Below are 18,776 nucleotides of genomic sequence, written 5' to 3'. Positions count from 1 at the left end.
CTGGCTGTTAGGTTTTTGCTGAAACTTTTTCGAGGGTATGAAACAGTCAATACCTACAATTAACCATTCCGTCAGGTCTAATACTATAGAGGACACATCCTTTTTAAACATGGAATGCAGAGGTAGATCAGATATAAATGTACGAAAGCTATCCCAGTCAGCCTTAGTGTATCGATATACTGTACGATGGAGAGGTACGTCTGGGGACTTATTACATTTCATTTTTATCTTAATTGATACAACAGAGTGGTCGGAAGATCCAAGAGGCGACAGAACAGAAACTGAACATAGTTCAGGGCAAGTTGTGAGAAAAAGGTCTAGTAGGCTCGCATACTGGCCGTCATTGAAGGCTACCATATTGTAATTGAGGCTAATGGAACAGTGTTCCACATGCAAGCAGTTCTAGGAAGTGGGGGAAAATTGTTGATAGCAAATGTAGCTGGTCGAGTGTATTTTGTGAAAGTTTGGCAAGGGGGACCATAGATGAGCACTTTCAATGAAAATGACAATAAAGCAGAGACAGACTCGCAGCATCTCTTTTATGGGAAAGAGGTTGCAAGAAAAAGAAAAGGACATCACCTACTAGGTTTCGAAGTCGATTTTGAACTCTCTCAAAGCAAGATAGAGCGCGCCAAGCAGCTCCTGCTCAGACAGTATTCCATTTTAGGACGTACTTGGCTTTTAAACAGACAGAGAATTGAATCGGTAGTGAGATACCTACTGGAGCTGTAGAATGATCCAACTATTTTTGCAGTGACTTTGGCAACATTTGATGCATGTGTTCCATTTCAGATCTGGTTATTACCAGAAGATTGTCATGACATGATGTTTCTCGTAGACGAGAGCCATTTATTTCAGTTGGGGTCAGATAGGGGTCAGAGCGATTATGATGAAAAGAGAGAAGCTTGGTTTTAGATCCATTAAAATTAACCAGTCACCTTTTTCCCCATTGCATCATATGCTTAAGATCAGAAGAGAAATAATCAGAAAGGTTTTCGTCATTGTCAGCCTTTGAAGAGTTGCCATAGATTGTGATGTCATCTACATAGATGTCTATAAATGATCTAAGAATGTGATTTGGGAGATTATTGATGAAAATCAAGAAGAGTTGGGTTTTTACTTCTTCAAATCTTATGGGTGTTGTGATGTTTCTTACACGTAGCAGCACAAAATACTATCTAACTGATGTTGCTTGTCTCAGTCTTTTCTTTAAATACCATTATGGCATGTGTTCTTCAGAATTGTCTGATCTATTCTCTGCTTCATTTGTTTCAGCTCGTTTGACTCGTTGGTCTAGTGGTCTCTATCGATTCACTACATCTGTCTTGATAATTATTTTTCATTTTTGTTGGCTCCTTACATCAATTGGCTTCATGTTTTGTCTATAGCGATTTGCATAGAAAAAGAAATTGATTATCCGTTTATAAAAATGGCAAAATAGTGTTTTGTGCTACCATAGTGTCATATAGAAAGCAGGCAAGATGGTTACACCCATAATATGAGTAGATTTTAAATTAAAAAGAAAAATTGCACACCTGGAACTGTAGATATTCAACACCTCTAGCCACTTCGGGGTCTGTGGCGAAGTAGATAGTTATTGAATTTCTACGGTTCCAGGTGAGTATTGTCTGAAGATAGTGGTTTCAATCCTACCCAAGGCAGGCCAGAGGATTAGTTGGTCAAAACGTGAGATAACAACTATCAAAGACAGAAGTTACTGAAGATACAGTTAAGAAACTCAGCATTCCTATCCCGTCGCGGTTAACCACCTGAAGAAGGCCAGAGGAATAGTTGGCCAAAACGTGCTGAAACAACAACTATGAAGATAAGGATAATAGTCCACTAATAAATAAATAAATAAATAAAGATACAAATTACTCATCTCAAAGGATTCCAGTAAAATATAATATATAAAAAATATTCTATTTTTTTTTTATTCAATGCTAGTTGATTTGTAAATAAGCACAACTTGTTCTTTCTGTTATAAGAACCAAATAAAAAAACAAAACAACAAAAACAAAAAACAAACAGTTTACCACTAAATAATATGAGAAAAAAAAATGACTCTGGTTCACCCACTGAGCTATACTAAAGTTATTTGAGCCATAAAAAATGAGTTTGCAAAACTAGTTAAATTTATAAAGATAAAAACTAAATCCAAAAATTAGTGTTTGGGAACAGAAACACTGGTTTTTGAGAAAGCTTGAGACTGACTTTTGCTATGGAATAAGCTGATCTACCTATCTGAGATATGGTAGACTTACCCAGAGGCAATATATATGGTTACATTCAAACACTCATGCCATTCATTTGGTGTTGAGTTGAAATCAGTAATATGCTTGGACAATCAATCCAGCAGAAACTGGGTCATTTCGATAGCCTTTATATGAATTGTTCAAAACGACACATGGTCTCACGCGAAAATTCTATAGCAACCCCCTCTTTCCCCAATGGTTTACTTCTACTTGTGCAGCTGCCATTGCACAAAGGCAGCATACATATCACAGATTTAAGCAACATAAGTCCAGTACAAACAGATAAAAGTATATAGAAGCTAGAAGAAATTGTAAGAAAGAAATAGCGACAGCTAAGAGAGAATATACCAAAATCACCAGAAAATACATAAAAACACAGAAATTAGGAACCCGTGATTTCTGGAAAATCTACAGCAGTGTAGTAAATAATGGGCAATCAACAATTCCCCCACTATCCAACAATCATGAGGTTGTTTCCATGGCAACCGAGAAGGCTAAAATGCCAGTCAGTCGGTTTGCCTCAAACTCCACACTGGACCCAGCAAACCTGCTCCTACCCTGACTTTCCTTTGCGTACTGATGGCACACTGGATGATCTGAAAATTACCCCTTCTAAGGTGCAGGGTATCATAAAATCCCTAGACACCTCAAAACCATGTGGACCAGATCTCATCCCAACTGTGCTATTAAAAAAATGCTCTGCTAAGGTTGATCCAGTCCTCTGCAAACTTTCCAACAAATGCCAACATTTTCCTGATGAGACAGGATGTTGCATCCCTCTGCCTGTTCTATGATCTTTTACTGGTGGATGCTCTGACGAACTACAAGCCCTTTTACCCCTTAGACGTAAATACCCCCGACAAACCCGACAAGCAGCAAAATCCCACCCCTACACAGTAGAGATCCCGAAATGTAAGAAGGCCTTCTACTCTAATAGTTTCTTGCCCAGAATTGCTAGACTCTGGAACTCTCTTCCGGCTTCCTGTTTTCCCAACTGTACTGACATGCAGAAGTTTGAGTGTAATGTGATCAAACATCTTACTGCTCAATTCCCTACATAGTATCCCTGCAACTTATGTTCCCGAAGGGGCTTATATCAAAGTGGCACTGTGCCTTGTTAGAGGTAAAAAATGGGGGCGAAAAAAAAAATTCTTAATGAGCTATTTCTTGAAGTGATCAATCTTTGACCAGTTTCATCAATCCTTACTAATCCTGAATGTGTAATCTTATTGTCCACCTGACACTCAGTAACCCTTATCCTTTAGTTGCTTTTGGGTCTTGATAAGCGCAGACTCGTTTATAGAAAAAAAAGCACATCTGGTTTTAATCTGTTATATTCCAGATGATGTTTTGGTTTCTCTTCGTTTTTATTCATCTTGTGTTTTTCTCTTTATCAGTTTTTAGATAGCCTCCCCTTTCTCTCTCTATCATCCATTTGAACGATTGTTATCTTTTTGTTTTCCAAATGGGGATATCTTTCAACTTTTTTCCAGGTGCTTAAGTACATTTTGTTTCCAGATATTTTCCAGCTTAATCTCTCTATCTTTTATTACCAACATGTCTCTCTTTCCCTACAGATGGGTACACTCTCCATTGCATTTTAACTTGTTATATGCTTTCTTTATTCATAGTAAGCATCCCTAAAAATCGCTTTTTCGATTCTCTCTCTATTTTTACTTTATCTATTCTTTTCTTTCTCTCTGTCATTCCTTCTCTCCCATTCTCCTTCTGTCTCTCGTTTTCGTTTTTTCTATCCGTCTTTGTCTCGTTCCCTCCCCTCCCTCTGTCTCGTTCCTTCCCCTTTCTCTCTCTCGTTCCCTCCATCTCTCGTTCCCTCCCCTTCCTCTTCCTCTCACGTACTCTCTCTTTCTCGTTCCCTCTCCTCTCTTTCTCGTTCCCTCTCCTCTCTTTCTCATTCCATCTCCTCTCTTTCTCGTTCCCTCTCCTCTCTTTCTCGTTCCCTCTCCTCTCTTTCTCGTTCCCTCTCCTCTCTTTCTCGTTCCCTCTCCTCTCTTTCTCGTTCCCTCTCCTCTCTTTCTCGTTCCCTCTCCTCTCTTTCTCGTTCCCTCTCCTCTCTTTCTCGTTCCCTCCCCTCTCTTTCTCGTTCCTTCCCCTCTCTTTCTCGTTCCCTCCCCTCTCTTTCTCGTTCCCTCCCCTCTCTTTCTCGTTCCCTCCCCTCTCTTTCTCGTTCCCTCCCCTCTCTTCCTCGTTCCCTCCCCTCTCTTTCTCGTTCCCTCCCCTCTCTTTCTCGTTCCCTCCCCTCTCTTTCTCGTTCCCTCCCCTCTCTTTCTCGTTCCCTCCCCTCTCTTTCTCGTTCCCTCCCCTCTCTTTCTCGTTCCCTCCCCTCTCTTTCTCGTTCCCTCCCCTCTCTTTCTCGTTCCCTCCCCTCTCTTTCTCGTTCCCTCCCCTCTCTTTCTCGTTCCCTCCCCTCTCTCTCTTTCTCGTTCCCTCCCCTCTCTCTCTTTCTCGTTCCCTCCCCTCTCTCTCTTTCTCGTTCCCTCCCCTCTCTCTCTTTCTCGTTCCCTCCCCTCTCTCTCTTTCTCGTTCCCTCCCCTCTCTCTCTTTCTCGTTCCCTCCCCTCTCTCTCCTTCTCGTTCCCTCCCCTCTCTCTCCGTCTCGTTCCCTCCCCTCTCTCTCCGTCTCGTTCCCTCCCCTCTCTCTCCGTCTCGTTCCCTCCCCTCTCTCTCCGTCTCGTTCCCTCCCCTCACTCTCCGTCTCGTTCCCTCCCCTCTCTCTCCGTCTCGTTCCCTCCCCTCACTCTCCGTCTCGTTCCCTCCCCTCACTCTCCGTCTCGTTCCCTCCCCTCACTCTCCGTCTCGTTGCCTCCCCTCTCTCTCCGTCTCGTTGCCTCCCCTCTCCCTCTTTCTCGTTGCCTCCCCTCTCCCTCTTTCTCGTTGCCTCCCCTCTCCCTCTTTCTCGTTGCCTCCCCTCTCTCTCTTTCTCGTTGCCTCCCCTCTCTCTCTTTCTCGTTGCCTCCCTCCTCTCTCTTTCTCGTTGCCTCCCTCCTCTCTCTTTCTCGTTGCCTCCCCTCTCTCTCTTTCTCGTTGCCTCCCCTCTCTCTCTTTCTAGTTCCCTCCCCTCTCTCTCTTTCTCGTTCCGTCCCCTCTCTCTCTTTCTCGTTCCGTCCCCTCTCTCTCTTTCTCGTTCCGTCCCCTCTCTCTCTTTCTCGTTCCGTCCCCTCTCTCTCTTTCTCGTTCCGTCCCCTCTCTCTCTTTCTCGTTCCGTCCCCTCTCTCTCTTTCTCGTTCCGTCCCCTCTCTCTCTTTCTCGTTCCGTCCCCTCTCTCTCTTTCTCGTTCCGTCCCCTCTCTCTCTTTCTCGTTCCGTCCCCTCTCTCTCTTTCTCGTTCCGTCCCCTCTCTCTCTTTCTCGTTCCGTCCCCTCTCTCTCTTTCTCGTTCCGTCCCCTCTCTCTCTTTCTCGTTCCGTCCCCTCTCTCTCTTTCTCGTTCCGTCCCCTCTCTCTCTTTCTCGTTCCGTCCCCTCTCTCTCTTTCTCGTTCCGTCCCCTCTCTCTCTTTCTCGTTCCGTCCCCTCTCTCTCTTTCTCGTTCCGTCCCCTCTCCCTCTTTCTCGTTGCCTCCCCTCTCCCTCTTTCTCGTTGCCTCCCCTCTCCCTCTTTCTCGTTGCCTCCCCTCTCCCTCTTTCTCGTTGCCTTCCCTCTCCCTCTTTCTCGTTGCCTCCCCTCTCCCTCTTTCTCGTTGCCTCCCCTCTCCCTCTTTCTCGTTGCCTCCCCTGTCCCTCTTTCTCGTTGCCTCCCCTGTCCCTCTTTCTCGTTGCCTCCCCTGTCCCTCTTTCTCGTTGCCTCCCCTCTCCCTCTTTCTCGTTGCCTCCCCTCTCTCTCTTTCTCGTTGCCTCCACTCTCTCTCTTTCTCGTTGCCTCCCCTCTCTCTCTTTCTCGTTGCCTCCCCTCTCTCTCTTTCTCGTTGCCTCCCCTCTCTCTCTTTCTCGTTGCCTCCCCTCTCTCTCTTTCTCGTTGCCTCCCCTCTCTCTCTTTCTCGTTGCCTCCCCTCTCTCTCTTTCTCGTTGTCCTCCCCTCTCTCTCTTTCTCGTTGTCCTCCCCTCTCTCTCTTTCTCGTTGTCCTCCCCTCTCTCTCTTTCTCGTTGTCCTCCCCTCTCTCTCTTTCTCGTTGTCCTCCCCTCTCTCTCTTTCTCGTTGTCCTCCCCTCTCTCTCTTTCTCGTTGTCTCCCCTCTCTCTCTTTCTCGTTCCGTCCCCTCTCTCTCCTTCTCGTTCCGTCCCCTCTCTCACTTTCTCGTTCCCTCCCCTCTCTCTCTTTCTCGTACCCTCCCCTCTCTCTCTTTCTCGTTCCCTCCCCTCTCTCTCTTTCTCGTTCCGTCCCCTCTCTCTCTTTCTCGTTCCGTCCCCTCTGTCTCTTTCTCGTTCCGTCCCCTCTGTCTCTTTCTCGTTCCGTCCCCTCTGTCTCTTTCTCGTTCCGTCCCCTCTGTCTCTTTCTCGTTCCGTCCCCTCTGTCTCTTTCTCGTTCCGTCCCCTCTCTCTCTTTCTCGTTCCGTCCCCTCTCTCTCTTTCTCGTTCCGTCCCCTCTCTCTCTTTCTCGTTCCGTCCCCTCTCTCTCTTTCTCGTTCCGTCCCCTCTCTCTCTTTCTCGTTCCGTCCCCTCTGTCTCTTTCTCGTTCCGTCCCCTCTGTCTCTTTCTCGTTCCGTCCCCTCTGTCTCTTTCTCGTTCCGTCCCCTCTGTCTCTTTCTCGTTCCGTCCCCTCTGTCTCTTTCTCGTTCCGTCCCCTCTGTCTCTTTCTCGTTCCGTCCCCTCTGTCTCTTTCTCGTTCCGTCCCCTCTGTCTCTTTCTCGTTCCGTCCCCTCTGTCTCTTTCTCGTTCCGTCCCCTCTGTCTCTTTCTCGTTCCGTCCCCTCTCTCTCTTTCTCGTTCCGTCCCCTCTCTCTCTTTCTCGTTCCGTCCCCTCTCTCTCTTTCTCGTTCCGTCCCCTCTCTCTCTTTCTCGTTCCGTCCCCTCTCTCTCTTTCTCGTTCCGTCCCCTCTCTCTCTTTCTCGTTCCGTCCCCTCTCTCTCTTTCTCGTTCCGTCTCCTCTCTCTCTTTCTCGTTCCGTCCCCTCTCTCTCTTTCTCGTTCCGTCCCCTCTCTCTCTTTCTCGTTCCGTCCCCTCTCTCTCTTTCTCGTTCCCTCCCCTCTCTCTCTTTCTCGTTCCCTCCCCTCTCTCTCTTTCTCGTTCCCTCCCCTCTCTCTCTTTCTCGTTCCCTCCCCTCTCTCTCTTTCTCGTTCCCTCCCCTCTCTCTCTTTCTCGTTCCCTCCCTGCTCTCTCTTTCTCGTTCCCTCCCCTCTCTCTCTTTCTCGTTCCCTCCCCTCTCTCTCTTTCTCGGTCTCTCCCCTCTCTCTCTTTCTCGGTCCCTTCCCTCTCTCTCTTTCTCGTTCCCTCCCTGCTCTCTCTTTCTCGTTCCCTCCCCTCTCTCTCTTTCTCGTTCCCTCCCCTCTCTCTCTTTCTCGGTCCCGCCCCTCTCTCTCTTTCTCGGTCCCGCCCCTCTCTCTCTTTCTCGGTCCCTCCCCTCTCTCTCTTTCCTGGTCCCTCCCCTCTCTCTCTTTCTCGGTCCCTCCCCTCTCTCTCTTTCTCGGTCCCTCCCCTCTCTCTCTTTCTCGGTCCCTCCCCTCTCTCTCTTTCTCGGTCCCTCACCTCTCTCGCTCTTTCTCGTTCCCTCCCCTCTCTCTCTCTTTCTCGTTCCCTCCCCTCTCTCTCTCTTTCTCGTTCCCTCCCCTCTCTCTCTCTTTCTCGTTCCCTCCCCTCTCTCTCTTTCTCGTTCCCTCCCCTCTCTCTCTCTTTCTCGTTCCCTCCCCTCTCTCTCTCTTTCTCGTTCCCACCCCTCTCTCTCTCTTTCTCGTTCCCTCCCCTCTCTCTCTCTTTCTCGTTCCCTCCCCTCTCTCTCTCTTTCTCGTTCCCTCCCCTCTCTCTCTCTTTCTCGTTCCCTCCCCTCTCTCTCTCTTTCTCGTTCCCTCCCCTCTCTCTCTCTTTCTCGTTCACTCCCCTCTCTCTCTTTCTCGTTCCCTCCCCTCTCTCTCTCTTTCTCGTTCCCTCCCCTCTCTCTCTCTTTCTCGTTCCCTCCCCTCTCTCTCTCTTTCTCGTTCCCTCCTCTCTCTCTCTCTTTCTCGTTCCCTCCCCTCTCTCTCTCTTTCTCGTTCCCTCCCCTCTCTCTCTCTTTCTCGTTCCCTCCCCTCTCTCTCTCTTTCTCGTTCCCTCCCCTCTCTCTCTTTCTCGTTCCCTCCCCTCTCTCTCTTTCTCGTTCCCTCCCCTCTCTCTCTTTCTCGTACCCTCCCCTCTCTCTCTTTCTCGTTCCCTCCCCTCTCTCTCTTTCTCGTTCCCTCACCTCTCTCTCTTTCTCGTTCCCTCCCCTCTCTCTCTTTCTCGTTCCCTCCCCTCTCTCTCTTTCTCGTTCCCTCCCCTCTCCCTCCGTCTCGTTGCCTCCCCTCTCCCTCTTTCTCGTTGCCTCCCCTCTCCCTCTTTCTCGTTGCCTCCCCTCTCCCTCTTTCTCGTTGCCTCCCCTCTCCCTCTTTCTCGTTGCCTCCCCTCTCCCTCTTTCTCGTTGCCTCCCCTCTCCCTCTTTCTCGTTGCCTCCCCTCTCTCTCTTTCTCGTTGCCTCCCCTCTCTCTCTTTCTCGTTGCCTCCCCTCTCTCTCTTTCTCGTTGCCTCCCCTCTCTCTCTTTCTCGTTGCCTCCCCTCTCTCTCTTTCTCGTTGCCTCCCCTCTCTCTCTTTCTCGTTGCCTCCCCTCTCTCTCTTTCTCGTTGCCTCCCCTCTCTCTCTTTCTCGTTGCCTCCCCTCTCTCTCTTTCTCGTTGCCTCCCCTCTCTCTCTTTCTCGTTGCCTCCCCTCTCCCTCTTTCTCGTTGCCTCCCCTCTCCCTCTTTCTCGTTGCCTCCCCTCTCCCTCTTTCTCGTTGCCTCCCCTCTCCCTCTTTCTCGTTGCCTCCCCTCTCCCTCTTTCTCGTTGCCTCCCCTCTCCCTCTTTCTCGTTGCCTCCCCTCTCCCTCTTTCTCGTTGCCTCCCCTCTCCCTCTTTCTCGTTGCCTCCCCTCTCCCTCTTTCTCGTTGCCTCCCCTCTCCCTCCGTCTCGTTGCCTCCCCTCTCCCTCCGTCTCGTTCCCTCCCCTCTCTCTCCGTCTCGTTCCCTCCCTTCTCTCTCTCTCTCGTTCCCTCCCCTCTCTCTCTGTCCTTCTCTCTCGTTCCCTCCCCTCTCTCTCTGTCCTTCTCTCTCGTTCCCTCCCCTATCTCTCTCGTTCTCCCTCTCTCTCTCTCGTTCCCTCGTTCCCTTCCCTCCCCTCTCTCTCTAGTTCCCTCGTTCCCTTCCATCCCCTCTCTCTCTAGTTCCCTCGTTCCCTTCCATCCCCTCTCTCTCTAGTTCCCCTGTTCCCTTCCCTCCTCTCTCTCTTTGTTTCTCATTCCCTCATTCCCTTCCCTCCTCTCTCTTTCTCTCGTTTCCTTCCCTCCTCTCTCTCTTGTTCCCTTCCCTCCTCTCTCTCTCGTTCCCTTCCCTCCTCTCTCTCTCGTTCCCTTCCCTCCTCTCTCTCTCGTTCCCTTCTCTCTCTCTCGTTCCCTTCTCTCTCTCTCTCTTTCTTGTTCTCTTCCCTCCTCTCCATCTCTTTCTCGTTCCCTTCCCTCCTCTCTATCTCTTTCTCGTTCCCTTCCCTCCTCTCTATCTCTTACTGGTTCCCTTCCCTCCTCTCTATCTCTTTCTGGTTCCCTTCCCTCCTCTCTATCTCTTTCTCGTTCCCGTCCCTCCTCTCTATCCCTTTCTCGTTCCCTTCCCTCTCTTTCTCTTTTTCGTTCCCTTCTCTCTCTTTCTCTTTCTCGTTCCCTTCCCTCCTCTCTCTCTCGTTCCCTTCCCTCCTGTCTCTCTCATTCTCGTTCCCTTCCCTCCTGTCTCTCTCATTCTCGTTCCCTTCCATCCTCTCTCTCTCATTCTCGTTCCCTTCCATCCTCTCTCTCTCTATTTCGTTCCCTTCCATCCTCTCTCTCTCTTTCTCGTTCCCTCCCTCCCCTCTCTCTCTCGTTCCCTCCCTCCCCTCTCTCTCTCGTTTCCTCCCTCCCCTCTCTCTCTCGTTCCCTCCCTCCCCTCTCTCTCTCGTTCCCTCCCTTCCCTCTCTCTCTCGTTCCCTTCCTTTCCCTCTCTCTCTCTCTCGTTCCCTCCCTTCCCTCTCTCTCTCGTTCCCTCCCTTCCCTCTCTCTCTCGTTCCCTCCCTCCCCTCTCTCTCTCGTTCCCTCCCTTCCCTCTCTCTCTCGTTCCCTCCCTCCCCTCTCTCTCTCGTTCCCTCCCTCCCCTCTCTCTCTCGTTCCCTCCCTCCCCTCTCTCTCTCGTTCCCTCCCTCCCCTCTCTCTCTCGTTCCCTCCCTCCCCTCTCTCTCTCGTTCCCTCCCTCCCCTCTCTCTCTCGTTCCCTCCCTCCCCTCTCTCTCTCGTTCCCTCCCTCCCCTCTGTCTCTCGTTCCCTCCCTCCCCTCTCTCTCTCGTTCCCTCCCTCCCCTCTCTCTCTCGTTCCCTCCGCTCTCTCTCTCGTTCCTTCCCTCCCATCTCTCACTCGTTCCCTCCCTCCCATCTCTCTCTCGTTCCCTCCCTCCCCTCTCTCGTTCGCTCCCCTATCTCTCTCTCTCGTTCGCTCCCCTATCTCTCTCTCTCGTTCGCTCCCCTATCTCTCTCTCTCGTTCGCTCCCCTATCTCTCTCTCTCGTTCGCTCCCCTATCTCTCTCTCTCGTTCGCTCCCCTATCTCTCTCTCTCTCGTTCGCTCCCCTATCTCTCTCTCTCTCGTTCGCTCCCCTATCTCTCTCTCTCTCGTTCGCTCCCCTATCTCTCTCTCTCTCGTTCGCTCCCCTATCTCTCTCTCTCTCGTTCGCTCCCCTATCTCTCTCTCTCTCTCGTTCGCTCCCCTATCTCTCTCTCTCTCGTTCGCTCCCCTATCTCTCTCTCTCTCGTTCGCTCCCCTATCTCTCTCTCTCTCGTTCGCTCCCCTATCTCTCTCTCTCTCGTTCGCTCCCCTATCTCTCTCTCTCTCGTTCGCTCCCCTATCTCTCTCTCTCTCGTTCGCTCCCCTATCTCTCTCTCTCGTTCGCTCCCCTATCTCTCTCTCTCTCGTTCGCTCCCCTATCTCTCTCTCTCTCGTTCGCTCCCCTATCTCTCTCTCTCTCGTTCGCTCCCCTATCTCTCTCTCTCTCGTTCGCTCCCCTATCTCTCTCTCTCTCGTTCGCTCCCCTATCTCTCTCTCTCTCGTTCGCTCCCCTATCTCTCTCTCTCTCGTTCGCTCCCCTATCTCTCTCTCTCTCGTTCGCTCCCCTATCTCTCTCTCTCTCGTTCGCTCCCCTATCTCTCTCTCTCTCGTTCGCTCCCCTATCTCTCTCTCTCTCGTTCGCTCCCCTATCTCTCTCTCTCTCGTTCGCTCCCCTATCTCTCTCTCTCTCGTTCGCTCCCCTATCTCTCTCTCTCTCGTTCGCTCCCCTATCTCTCTCTCTCTCGTTCGCTCCCCTATCTCTCTCTCTCTCGTTCGCTCCCCTATCTCTCTCTCTCTCGTTCGCTCCCCTATCTCTCTCTCTCTCTCGTTCGCTCCCCTATCTCTCTCTCTCTCTCGTTCGCTCCCCTATCTCTCTCTCTCTCTCGTTCGCTCCCCTATCTCTCTCTCTCTCTCGTTCGCTCCCCTATCTCTCTCTCTCGTTCCCTCCCCTATCTCTCTCTCTCTCGTTCTTTTCCCTATCTCACTCTCTCGTTCTTTTCCCTATCTCACTCTCTCGTTCTTTTCCCTATCTCACTCTCTCGTTCCCTCCCCTATCTCACTCTCTCGTTCCCTCCCCTATCTCACTCTCTCGTTCCCTCCCCTATCTCACTCTCTCGTTCCCTCCCCTATCTCACTCTCTCGTTCCCTCCCCTATCTCACTCTCTCGTTCCCTCCCCTATCTCACTCTCTCGTTCCCTCCCCTATCTCACTCTCTCGTTCCCTCCCCTATCTCACTCTCTCGTTCCCTCCCCTATCTCACTCTCTCGTTCCCTCCCCTATCTCACTCTCTCGTTCCCTCCCCTATCTCACTCTCTCGTTCCCTCCCCTATCTCACTCTCTCGTTCCCTCCCCTATCTCACTCTCTCGTTCCCTCCCCTATCTCACTCTCTCGTTCCCTCCCCTATCTCACTCTCTCGTTCCCTCCCCTATCTCACTCTCTCGTTCCCTCCCCTATCTCACTCTCTCGTTCCCTCCCCTATCTCACTCTCTCGTTCCCTCCCCTATCTCACTCTCTCGTTCCCTCCCCTATCTCACTCTCTCGTTCCCTCCCCTATCTCACTCTCTCGTTCCCTCCCCTATCTCACTCTCTCGTTCCCTCCCCTATCTCACTCTCTCGTTCCCTCCCCTATCTCACTCTCTCGTTCCCTCCCCTATCTCACTCTCTCGTTCCCTCCCCTATCTCTCTCTGTCTCGTTCCCTCCCCTATCTCTCTCTGTCTCGTTCCCTCCCCTATCTCTCTCTCTCTCGTTCCCTCCCCTATCTCTCTCTCTCTCGTTCCTTCCCCTATCTCTCTCTCTCTCGTTCCCTCCCCTATCTCTCTCTCTCTCGTTCCCTCCCCTATCTCTCTCTCTCTTGTTCCCTCCCCTATCTCTCTCTCTCTTGTTCCCTCCCCTATCTCTCTCTCTCTCGTTCCTCCCCTATCTCTCTCTCTCGTTCCCTCCCTCCCCTCTCTCTCTCGTTCCCTCCCTCCCCTCTCTCTCTCGTTCCCTCCCTCCCCTCTTTCTCTCTCGTTCCCTCCCTCCCCTCTTTCTCTCTCGTTCCCTCCCTCCCTCCCTTCTCTCTCTCTCGTTCCCTCCCTCCCTCCCTTCTCTCTCTCTCGTTCCCTCCCTCCCTCCCTTCTCTCTCTCTCGTTCCCTCCCTCCCTCCCTTCTCTCTCTCTCGTTCCCTCCCTCCCTCCCTTCTCTCTCTCTCGTTCCCTCCCTCCCTCCCTTCTCTCTCTCTCGTTCCCTCCCTCCCTCCCTTCTCTCTCTCTCGTTCCCTCCCTCCCTCCCTTCTCTCTCTCTCGTTCCCTCCCTCCCTCCCTTCTCTCTCTCTCGTTCCCTCCCTCCCTCCCTTCTCTCTCTCTCGTTCCCTCCCTCCCTCCCTTCTCTCTCTCTCGTTCCCTCCCTCCCTCCCTTCTCTCTCTCTCGTTCCCTCCCTCCCTCCCTTCTCTCTCTCTCGTTCCCTCCCTCCCTCCCTTCTCTCTCTCTCGTTCCCTCCCTCCCTCCCTTCTCTCTCTCTCGTTCCCTCCCTCCCTCCTTTCTCTCTCTCTCGTTCCCTCCCTCCCTTCTCTCTCTCTCGTTCCCTCCCTCCCCTCTCTTTCTCGTTCCCTCCCTCCCCTCTCTTTCTCGTTCCCTCCCTCCCCTCTCTTTCTCGGTCCCTCCCTCCCCTCTCTTTCTCGTTCCCTCCCTCCCCTCTCTTTCTCGTTCCCTCCCTCCTCTCTCTTTCTCGTTCCCTCCCTCCTCTCTCTTTCTCGTTCCCTCCCTCCCCTCTCTTTCTCGTTCCCTCCCTCCCCTCTCTCTCTCGTTCCCTCTCTCTCTCGTTCCCTCGTTCCCTCCCTCCCCTCTTTCTCCCTCGTTCCCTCCCTCCCCTCTCTCTCTCGTTCCCTCCCTCCCCTCTCTCTCTCGTTCCCTCCCTCCCCTCTCTCTCTCGTTCCCTCCCTCCCCTCTCTCTCTCGTTCCCTTCCTCCCCTCTCTCTCTCGTTCCCTTCCTCTACTCTCTCTCTAGTTCCCTCGTTCCCTCCCTCTACTCTCTCTCTAGTTCCCTCGTTCCCGTCCCTCCCCTCTCTCTCTAGTTCCCTCGTTCCCTTCCCTCCCCTCTCTCTCTAGTTCCCTCGTTCCCTTCCCTCCCCTCTCTCTCTAGTTCCCTCGTTCCCTTCCCTCCCCTCTCTCTCTAGTTCCCTCGTTCCCTTCCCTCCCCTCTCTCTCTAGTTCCCTCGTTCCCTTCCCTCCCCTCTCTCTCTAGTTCCCTCGTTCCCTTCCCTCCCCTCTCTCTCTAGTTCCCTCGTTCCCTTCCCTCCCCTCTCTCTCTAGTTCCCTCGTTCCCTTCCCTCCCCTCTCTCTCTAGTTCCCTCGTTCCCTTCCCTCCCCTCTCTCTCTAGTTCCCTCGTTCCCTTCCCTCCCCTCTCTCTCTAGTTCCCTCGTTCCCTTCCCTCCCCTCTCTCTCCAGTTCCCTCGTTCCCTTCCCTCCCCTCTCTCTCTAGTTCTCTCGTTCCCTTCCCTCCCCTCTCTCTCTGTTTCTCATTCCCTCGTTCCCTTCCCTCCTCTCTCTCTCTGTTTCTCATTCCCTCGTTCCCTTCCCTCCCCTCTCTCTCTGTTTCTCATTCCCTCGTTCCCTTCCCTCCTCTCTCTCTCTGTTTCTCATTCCCTCGTTCCCTTCCCTCCTCTCTCTCTCTGTTTCTCATTCCCTCGTTCCCTTCCCTCCCCTCTCTCTCTCTGTTTCTCATTTGCTCGTTCCCTTCCCTCCTCTCTATCTCTTTCTCTTTCCTTTCCCTCCTCTCTATCTCTTTCTTGTTCCCTACCCTCCTCTCTATCTCTTTCTCGTTCCCTACCCTCCTCTCTATCTCTTTCTCGTTCCCTTCCCTCCTCTCTATCTCTTTCTCGTTCCCTTCCCTCCTCTCTATCTCTTTCTCGTTCCCTTCCCTCTCTTTCTCTTTCTCGTTCCCTTCCCTGTTTCTCATTTGCTCGTTCCCTTCCCTCCTCTCTCTCTCTTTCTCGTTCCCTTCCCTCCTCTCTATCTCTTTCTCGTTCCCTTCCCTCTTCTCTATCTCTCTCTCGTTCCCTTCCCTCCTCTCTCTCTCTCGTTCCCTTCCCTCCCCCCTCTCTCTCTCTTATTCCCTCATTCCCTTCCCTCTCTCTCTCTCTCTCTCTCTCTCTCTCGTTCCCTTCCCCCTCTCTCTCTCTCTCGGTCCCTTTCCTTTCTCTCTCTCTCGTTCCCTTCCCTCTCTCTCTCTCTCTCGTTCCCTTCTTTCGGAAGATGAAACCTCTGTCCTTTTTCAGGTGTATCTTGTCAAACTCTTGAATCTTTCCATCAAACTCGGAATCTGCACTGAAATTTCAAATGGAACCTTTTATTTAATCCTCGAGGCTAGCATGTTCTTGTTCCATCAGTCATGACCAGTGATTCGCAGTTGTATTTTGACTGTCGGCCACACTGAAGATTGAACCTCCAACCCCCAGAAGAGTGTAACTGACAACTGAATTTTACCAAGTGCGCCACGGTGCCTTGCGATCGGAGCGTTGTGAAAATAATCCTCAAAATGGGACAATACACTGAAGAATTCAAATAATACAGATAACAAATCGTCATCTCAAAAATTCAGAAAATGAAAAAATATGTTGAGAAATATTTATAAATGTTGAAGTCAATGAAATTTATTTAGATTGTATTCATTAGCAGGACTCATTAAAAAACAAAATGCCGCAATAATTTCATTGTTTATTTGAGAATATGATGTAATATGTTTGAATACACACGAAATGAACTGTTCCAAATCTTATGAATACTCTTACTAACGAGACAGGGAAATGATCTGTGTACTTTCGTAGTACACGGAAATCGAGGTTCCGACCTCGACAATCAGTCCGACAGAAACTGGACCATTTTGATGGCCTTTTTTTCTGTGAACTAATGCAAATATTCTTTGGCGGCAGGAAGTCCACCCTCCCATGGCTTGCCTCCCAGCTTTCGGGAAAAGCAAGTTTATCGCTTTTGTCTGAGGCACCCTCACAGGGTAATGCCGACGGGGCTACTCAGACATTTTGCAGGGCCAGAGTGCTTCTCTTCTTAGGGTGCTGGTTAATTTCTGTGTTTTCCGACCTTATGTCACATTCTTTCGCAGTGGGAGGTAAATGTCGAGTGGCCAAAGTGAATGACTTAGTCAGTGCGTGTACGAGAGAAGATATTCTTGCAACCCAATAATCCGTGTACTACGTTTTACTACAAATATAATATTCGACCTGATATCCGCGTCTTTTTTTTTTTTTTTTTCCCCCTTAACCCTCAGCCATAATAATAATATAACAGCTTCCGTTTCAAACACTAAAACCATAATTTCAACACGATATTATAAATTATATATGGGTCACTGTTTTATAGTATACGTTCTGTTTCTGAAGACAATGAATACCCCTTCTAAGAAAGAGTGCCTATGCATGCAATCGGGAAGCAAATGTTGCGAAATCTCAAACGTCACCTAACATGAGTCTGCATTGCTTGAGTTCAGTAGTGCCAAGGAGAAGTCCAGGACGACTGGAAACAATGCCAAGATAAGCGGAGAGCACATACAACCCATGGTATTCTCAAATGGTTACCCATTTAGTACTGACCGAGCTCAACACCACTTAACTTCGGTGATTTAACGAGAACCGGTGTGATTACGCTGTATGGGTCACTTTATATTTATAAAGAAATTGTGACCCATATATACCTGAGAAAGCGATTTGTACTTCCTCCTCCCCCACCTTTTCTCTTTCTTATAGGCTGTGTGCGTATTAAGTTGATAAGAAAGTTCTTATGGTTTTTAACTTTTAAATTCAGATGAACATATCTCTATTCAAACAAAAGTTTCTTGGTCGAAATACGCACCATCAGAATCTACATACTTGCCAACGCAAAACAAATGTATTTATGCCAGTAATGTAAAATAAATCTTGCATTCTGGTGGCAATGAAGTCACTGAAGGCATTTTTGATATCGCTTAGATTTTTTAAGCATTTCTTATGCAGAAAGCTTGTGAATATGCTTGAAAAAGTGGTAGTTCGTAGGCGAGAGGTCTGGAGAGTATGGCGGATGAGGCAGTTTCGTAGCCCAATTCGTTCAAATTCTGCAGGATCAGTTCAGTATGTTCAGTTGGAGAATTGGGCCCTTTCTGTTGACTAATGCTGGGTGCTGTTGAATTTTCTGAAGCATTTCATCCATTTGTTGACAGTACTTTTCTGCCGTGATGATTTTGTCTGCATTCAAAAACAAGTATTGGATGAAACCGGTCGCAGATCACCAAACAGCCAGCATGACCTTCTTTTGGTGCAACTCTGGCTTTGGGAAGTGCCGTAGAGCTTCATCAGTGTCTAACCGCTGAGTTGAGCGTCGCCGGTTGTCGTAAAGAACCCATTTTTCATTGCAAGTTACAACCCGGTCGAGAAACGGTTCGTTCTTGTCGCGTAAAAGAAGGAAAGATGACATTTCGTAACAACATTTCTTTTGGTCGTTGTTCAATTCGTAAGGCACCCATTTATCAAGTTTTTTTTGTCTTTTCAATCTCTCTCGAGTGGTTAGAAATCGTCGTATATGTTATGTCTAATTCAAAAGCAAGTTCTCGAACAGTTGTGCATGGATTGGCTTTGACTAAGTCTCATAATTGATCGTTGTCAACATCTGATGGCCAACCACTACGCTCATCATCTTCAAGACCCCTATCGCCGCCACAAAATTTCTTAAACTACCATTGTGCTGTGCGTTCAATAGTAATTCTTGGGTCAAACACTTCGTTGACATCGCGAGCTGTTTCAGCAACTTTTCAGCCTAGTTTGAATCGATATAAGAAAATTGTGCGAATTTGCTTTTTTCCATGTTGTATTCAACGTTCTAAAAAGAAGACATTGTTTTAAGACGATTGCAATTTAAATGATTTGATAGAGCGACAAATGTTCTTTTACACGATATATAAAGTAAAGGTATTATTATGAAAACTTATTTGAAATCAAAATCAAAAGTTCCGCAAGAACTTTCATGTCCCACTAATATAATATATAAAGTTTGACGTCTGTGTGTGTCTGTACACGAATAGGTTTCTATATGATTTGCTATTATACTAAACTGACCACCGACAAAAATAGAGGTATCAAGAAGCAAAAATGGGTATAAGGTTACCACCCACCAACAGGGACGGAGCTCTAGGGGGGAAACCATATGCACGTTTACACTGTTTGAAGCAGAGCTACACAATTTGGCAGAATAACCCACCGTGGGGTGGAGGTTTTGATGAGTTGCACAACTTACCCCCACCAACAGTGGTGGGGCCTTAGTGGGGGCGTCACTTATAACTGGAAACATTGTGCACGTTTACACCGTTTGATTTACACTCGTAGAATTATCAAGTATAGTAGGATAACCCATCATGAGGTAGGAGGAAGTTTTAATGAGTTACATTGCTCACCCCCACCAACGGGATGAGGGCCACAGGAGTGTCACTTATAACTGGGAATCCTATGCACGCTTACACCGTTTGATATGGAGCTACCGAACTTGCCATGACAACCCCACTATGGGAAGGGAAGGTTTTTACGGGTTACAGCGCTCGACCACACCAACGGATGTGAGGCTTCCATGGGGGTCATCTCTAATGGGAAACTCTAACGGGAACTCTAATTAGTGTTCATACGTTTGTGTCAATAAAGATTCCCACTACTGCCCCCTCAAGTTCATTTGAGGGGGGTTGCTTTAGTTTTGATACACCAAAACTTTTCATAACCTTTCATACTTTCATAAATTAGAGCCCATTTTTACACACACACACACACACATACATACATACATATATATATATATATATATA

At 49.4% G+C, this 18,776-nt stretch overlaps 1 protein-coding gene across 3 annotated transcripts in view; it reads left to right on the top strand.

Annotated features, from left to right (window-relative positions):
- LOC145283543 (cytosolic purine 5'-nucleotidase-like) overlaps positions 1–18,776 on the top strand; it is a 1,063,943-nt gene that overhangs the window by 162,892 nt on the left and 882,275 nt on the right. The gene's annotated exons all lie outside the window — the stretch shown is intronic.

The sequence above is a fragment of the Euprymna scolopes genome, chromosome 8 (genome assembly GCF_053919585.1).
Source record: "Euprymna scolopes isolate OS-2025 chromosome 8, ASM5391958v1, whole genome shotgun sequence".
NCBI classification, from domain to species: Eukaryota; Metazoa; Mollusca; class Cephalopoda; order Sepiida; family Sepiolidae; genus Euprymna; species Euprymna scolopes.
This window is presented reverse-complemented; position numbering and strand designations above follow the sequence as displayed.